This window comes from Schistocerca americana, chromosome 2 (genome assembly GCF_021461395.2).
Source record: "Schistocerca americana isolate TAMUIC-IGC-003095 chromosome 2, iqSchAmer2.1, whole genome shotgun sequence".
Classification (NCBI taxonomy): domain Eukaryota; kingdom Metazoa; phylum Arthropoda; class Insecta; order Orthoptera; family Acrididae; genus Schistocerca; species Schistocerca americana.
The window spans coordinates 500,379,090-500,386,108 of record NC_060120.1 but is presented as its reverse complement, the minus strand read 5'-3'; positions in this window follow the sequence as shown (position 1 = coordinate 500,386,108).

Genomic DNA, 7,019 nt, shown 5'->3' with positions numbered 1-7,019 from the left:
ACTTAGTTCATCGACAGCACTCAGAGGAAAACCAGTAACTGTGACTAAACTTTTCATCAGCACCCAGGGAACGGCAGGCATCATGATGAGTAAACTCATCAACAGCAGTCAAAGGGTTAACTGCTTACTGCTTTCTGATAGATAGCATAGTAAGGAACCAAAATTCCTAGCAAACAGTTCAAAATTTCCCAGTGGGAATTTGTATACAGTTACATTTAAAACTGAACTTTTTTCAGTATTAATTCACAAACACACACTCCTATGTGCTCATCACTACAAAATATATTTGTCTCAGTGTTTTTGAACTTGTATTCTGTCTTAATATATGTAACAATTCCTCCTTTTCCCATATTAGTTCTATTTGAGTAAATTGCTAGAGCACAGAACTTCTCCAACTCTGCATATGTGGTGCTCAGACAGGCACAGATGTATATCTTTATAGAGCTCTCTATGTTTTCCAAATAGACAAGAATCTCTTTTGTCTTATTACTCAACCCACCAATATTTTACTGAAATAAGCTAACCTTACTTTTCTGTGCATACTTAACCATTTTGTGAGGATTTTCTATTATTTTAACTTCTTTCACAACAGGGTGCCTGACTCCTGTTCTAAACCAAAAAGGTACATCTCTGACACAAGTAACCACTGGGATCATTTGTGTGATATGGCCCCCTGTATATTTTCTGCAGCCTATCTTTCCCACTCTCATTCATGCGTAAGACATGTCTAGTATATCCTCATTTCCCAATTACAGCAGCAGGCACTGCAGTCATATGGGATTTCATTTTAGTCAGCAGCAGCTGGCTCAACTCAGAGTTCACATGGCTCACAGCAGTGTTAACCCAGGGCTGGTCATGGTGCTGTAGGACCTCCACAAAGTTCAAATTTAGGTATGTAGATGCTACTCTTATTTCATCCATTTCACCTCTAATACCACAACTTCTGTCTTTAGCCATGCTGTTCCCTGTTCCACATATTATGATAATATGAGTCTCTTTGTCAAATCCTTTACACAAAATTTCCAGTGTCCTCTTTCACCTGGGATCACTATAATAGTCAAATTGTTATAAAATTATCATAGTTACCTCAAAAACTCTAAACCAATGATTATTAGTGAGAAACACATGTCATGAAAACAACTAATGTAGAATCAAGTAAGCACATAGCACACAAAATAAGCACATAGCACACAAAATTAAAAATTGCAAAATGCACAAAATATCACCAATTCCTCCTCAGTAGTATAAGTATCAGTCATTACTTTTTCCCTTTTACTAGATGACTGGTAGTGTCTCTTAATTAGTATGACATGTATTAAGAACATAAACTATTTAAAAGTTATAGAGAAGTATTGTTGTACAATCTTATTCTTCAAATTAACTACTGCAGATCATTCACAGTATCTCAAAAAGCATGGCACACAACAGACAAAAGTTTTAATTAAGTTAATCACAGTGTTAATTATGTTAATCTCAATGTACAATTAATTCATAATATAGTTATTAGAAGCAACATTAATTATAGTACAGGATATGTTTTGCAGGAGCCACATTATCATAGTAACATTTCAAAAGCCTGCCTTGTATTAACTCACTGTAACTTTCCTGCTACAAGACTTCCACAAAAATGATTCCCTAATTATATATAATGTTGTTGAATTCCTTTATTAGTAAATTATTTAGCTAATAATTCCAAGTTTGTATAGAATGAACAGTAATGATTGCAGTGGATTTACTGTCCACACAGAACATAGTTACAAGTATAATAGAATTCATTATTTCACAATTTCTACCCCAGTGTACTTTTGCAAGATTGTCTCTTCAACATAATGAATCTCGAAAACAGTAACTATTATGAAATAATCCTATATCTAATCAGAAAAAGTTACCGCCAGTTTCCATAAAAGTACTATTAAGCCACAAAATTTGATGTTAATCAGACATAGTGTATTCTGAAACTTTAACTGTTGCCATATGATAATGAGTTAATCAGGAACAGTGAAATACAGCTCATCGTACTTCTCCTTACTGACTATGTAATCATGCAACATTAGCATGCAGAAACGTCCTGTACAACAGTAACAGTAAAATACAACTTATTCAACTTGTGACTACATACTAATGAAGAATTGGTAAGGAACTTGCACAGTCTCAACCTCTAATATGGTCATATTATACTGATACCATGTAACACATTACTAGTTAATTACAAAGAATGCAATTAGTTAGTGTAATATCCTGGAAAGATAAGGACCAGGTTGTATGAAGTGACAAACTAGTCTGCTACATTACAAGGTACCCCTCAGTTCTTACTCACAAACGAATCTCCTGGGCAATATCCACCTCTCACCCACTATCTAATTGAGTTCCCAGTACCAAAAGACTTGAAACCACTCCTCTTGTTACCCACTAACACCTAGTTCTTGAATGCCTCAATACTTTACTGCGCCAAGGCTGTGAATCCCTCAAATCTACATCTACATCTACATCTGCATGGTTACTCTGCAATTCACACTTAAGTGCCTGGCAGAGTGTCCATCGAACCATTTTCATACTATTTCTCTACAATTCCACTCTTGAATGGCATGTGGGAAAAAGAAACACTTAAATCTTTCTGTTTGAGCTCTGATTTCTCTTATTTTATTATGATGATCATTTCTCCCAATGAAAGTGGGTGTCAACAAAATATTTTCGCATTCAGAAGAGAAAAATACCTTTGTTTCAGTGACTGCCACCCCAGCTTGCATATCATATCAGTGACACTCTCACCCCTATTGCACAATGACACAAAACGAGCAGCCCTTCTTTCCACTTTTTCAATGTCCTCCATCAATCCTACCTGGTAAGGATCCCACACTGTGCAGCAATATTCCAGCAGAGGATGGACAAGTGTAATGTAGGCTGTCTCTTTAGTGGATTTGTTGCATCTTATAAGTGTTCTGCCAGCAAAGTGCAGTCTTAGTTTCGCCTTCCCTACAATATTATCTATGTGGTCTTTCCAATTTAAGTTGCTCATAATTGTAATTGCTAGGTATTTAGTCAAATTGACAGCCCTTAGATTTGTGTGATTTATCGTATACTCAGAATTTATCGGATTTCTTTTAGTACCCATGTGGATGATCTTGAAATTTTATTTGTTTAGTGCCAATTGCCACTTTTTGCACCATACAGAAATACTTTCTAGATCATTTTGTAATTGGAATTGATCCTCTGATGATTCTACTAGATGGTAAATTACAGCGTCATCTGCAAACAATCTAAGGGGGCCGCTCAGATTATCACCTAGATCATTTATGTAAATCAGGAATAGCAGAGAGCCTATGACACTACCTTGCAGAATGCCAGATGCCACTTCTGTTCTACTTGATGATTTACCATCTATCACTATGAACTGTGACTTCTCTGAGAGGAAATCATGAATCCAGTCATACAACTGAGACGATACTCTATATGCATGCAATTTGATTAATAGTTGCTTGTGAGGATTGGTATCAACAGCCTTCTGGAAATCTAGGAATATGGAATCAATCTGAGATCCCTTGTCGACAGCACTCATTACTTCATGGGAATAAAGAGTTAGTTGTTTTGCACAAGAACGATATTTTATGAATCTGTGTTGGTTATGTATCAATAAGTCATTTTCTTCAAGGTGATTCATAATGTCTGAGTACAGTATATGCTCCAAAATCCTACTGCAAATTGAGGTCAGTGATATGGGTCTGTAACTCAGTGGGTTACTCCTATTTCCTTTCTTAAATATTGGTGTGACCTGTGCTACTTTCCAGTCCTTAGGAACAGACCTTTTGTCATGTGAGCGATTGTATGATTGCTAAGAAAGGTACTATTGTGTCTGTGTACCCTGAAAGGAACCTGATTGTTATACCGTCTGGACTGGAAGACTTGCCTTTCTTAAGTGATTTGAGTTGTTTCACAACACCTAAGATATCTACTTTTATATCACTCATGCTAACAGCTGTTCTGGTTTGGAATTCTGGAATATTTACTTAACTTCTTTCGTGAAGGAATTATGGAAAACTGTATTTAGTAACTCCTCTTCAGTGGCACCATCATTGGTAACATTTCCATTGCTATCGCGCAGTGACAGTATTGACTGTTTTTGCCACTGATGTACTTTACATATGACCAGAATCTCTTTGAGTATTCTACCATATTTTGAGACAATGTTTCATTGTGGAACCTATTAAAAGCATCTTGCATTGACACCAGCACTAAATTTTGAGCTTCCATGAAACTTAGGCAGTCTTGGGGATTTTGCGTTCTTCTGAATTTGGCATGCTTTTTTCATTGCTTCTGCGACAATATTCTGATGTATTTTGTGTACCATGGTGGATCAGCCCTGTCTCTTATTAAGTTATGCAGTATGAATCTATCTACTGCTGTCAATACTGTATCTTTGAAGTTGAGCCATATCTGGTCTACACTTACATAATTAGCTTGGAAGGAATGGAGACTCTATCTTAGGAAGGCATCAAGTGAATTTTTAGCTGCTGTTTTAAATAGATATATTTTGCGTTTATTTTTAGCGGTTTTAGTTGATATGGTTTTGAGCCTCACTACAATGACCTTATATTCACTAATCCCTGTATCCGTCATGTTGCTCTCTATTAGTCAGGATTATTTATTGCTAAGAGGTCAAATGTGTTTTTGCATCCATTTACAATTTGTGTGAGATCATGTTCTAATTGTTCAAAGTAATTCTGAGAGAAAGCATTAAGTACAATTTCAGAAGATGTTTTCTGTCTACCACTGTCTTTGAACATGTATTTTCACCAACAAATTGAGGGTAGATTGAAGTCTCCACCAATTATAACTGTATGAGTGGGGTACTTATTTGTAATGAGATTCAAGTTTTCTTTGAACCGTTCACCTATTATATCATCTGAGTAGGGGTGTCAGTAAAAGGAGCCAATTATTATTTTGGTATGGCTTTGAGTATAACCTCTACCCATAGTAATTCACAGGGACTATCTATTTCAATTTCACTACAAGATAAACTACAACCAACAGACACAAACAGACCACCACCTACTTTATTTAATCTATCCTTTCTGAAAACGGTTTGCGTCTGTGTAAAAATTTTGGCAGAATTTATCTCCGGCCCTGCATTGAGATACTGTCTCCCTGGTATTCTCCAGACACCACTTAATGTCAGCCTCCAAATCTTCATAACATCCTAGCCAACCTAATGACATCCCCAAACCAATATTCCTATCCCAAAATTCCCATCTCTGCAATCATCATCACTGTAAAACTTATCCCATGCACCCATCTAATAACAGTACTCCAGTCCAGCACAAAGGCACAGCAACTTGCTAAATTATGCACATTATTTACCAACTAAATTGCGTTGACTGCACAGCATTTTATGGAGATGTGCCTACTATTAAACTGATTAAGCACTCAGTGGGCATAAAAGAACTTTTGACCATGGCGACACGCATCACACGGTTGCTGAACATGCACTGCAGCATGTCTCAAGGGACCTGACTACTTGCTATACTAAGTGGGCTACGAGGATCCTTCTCCCTCATAGTAAATTCTCCGAACTCCAGAAATGGGAACTTACTCTCTAACACATCCTTGCCTTCCAACACCCTCCAGACTTAATCTTTCTTAATATGCCCCATTTTTACTATACTTTTTGTTGTATCTTTTGTTTAGAATGTTTCATTTAATTTCTTTACTGTTTTTTTTTCATCTTTGTTCTCCTCCCTCCCATCCTTCTCTCTTTCTCTCTCTCTTTCTTTTTCCTGCTATCCTAGTTCTTAATTGCACTGTACATTTCTGTTCTCCCTAATGTTCCTTTACCTCTCACTCTGTCCCTATCATCTCTGGACCGAAGCTGGCATAGTGCATACCAGTGTATTATGTCTGACACCTCCCCTTTCATCTTTGTCCATCCATGTACTCACTGGATGACCTACACTTCCCTTTCAACCTTCTACAACCTATTCCTCGTTCCTCCCTGAGGAAGGACTGATTGTTCCGAAGTCTAGGATAGTATCACCATTTTTACTTTCATGTATGTTGATTGCCAGTATTAAACATTTCAACTCCTGAGGTATGTACTGACCACTAATTCTGGCTTTACAAGGAAATTAATTAATAATCTCATAAATTCAGTTGTTGTGGAACTTAACAAGAAAAACTGAATTTGGTATTGTGTTTCACTTTATCAAGACCTTTGATTGTACGGGTCTTAAACTAATGTGTCGTGGTATTAATGACATCATTGCATGGAGAGTCATATTTTGTAATATCTTAGCAACAAAAGACTGAGAATCAAATTGACATTTGATGCCATGGATGTAAAACTGAATTCATGGAAACTAAGATGAATCTGCTCCATTCTATGGTGTTATGGACATTCCATTTGCATGGATGGAGCCATATCTAAACATCAGAAAACAGTGAATCACATTAAAAAATTACAATAAAGCATAAACAATAAAATCAGAGTCAAGATACATGATACCATGTGTCCTGCAAAGTATACTCCTATTTTTGTAAGTCCCATAGTGCTCGGAGCCATTTTTGAACTCCTATTTTTGGCCTACATTAATGGTATACCAGAGTCATTAGAGGACTCTTCAAAATTGTGATGTTTGTTGATAATGCAAGTATATTGATAAATGGTCCAAACACATCCACAGAATAAATAAGCAGGAGAATGGCAGAAATAGTGTACAGACAGTTCACAGCAAACATCTTTTAACTACCAATTTTATAAATATCCATATTATTGAAGCTAACATTGAAGCTAATATAACGTACCAGGAAAAGAATATTAACAGGAATACATTAAATGAGATCCTATGTGTGAATTTTGTAAGTGTAAGTATCTAAATAGATGACATTAGGTGGAGACGTTACCTGAAAACCTCAGTTCGACATGTGTTTTCTATAGATATCCCTCTCATTATACAAACTTTCAGATACTATTCATAGCATCTCTGCATAACTGGAATTGATATTCAATCTGCTATTGTTTGAGTTAG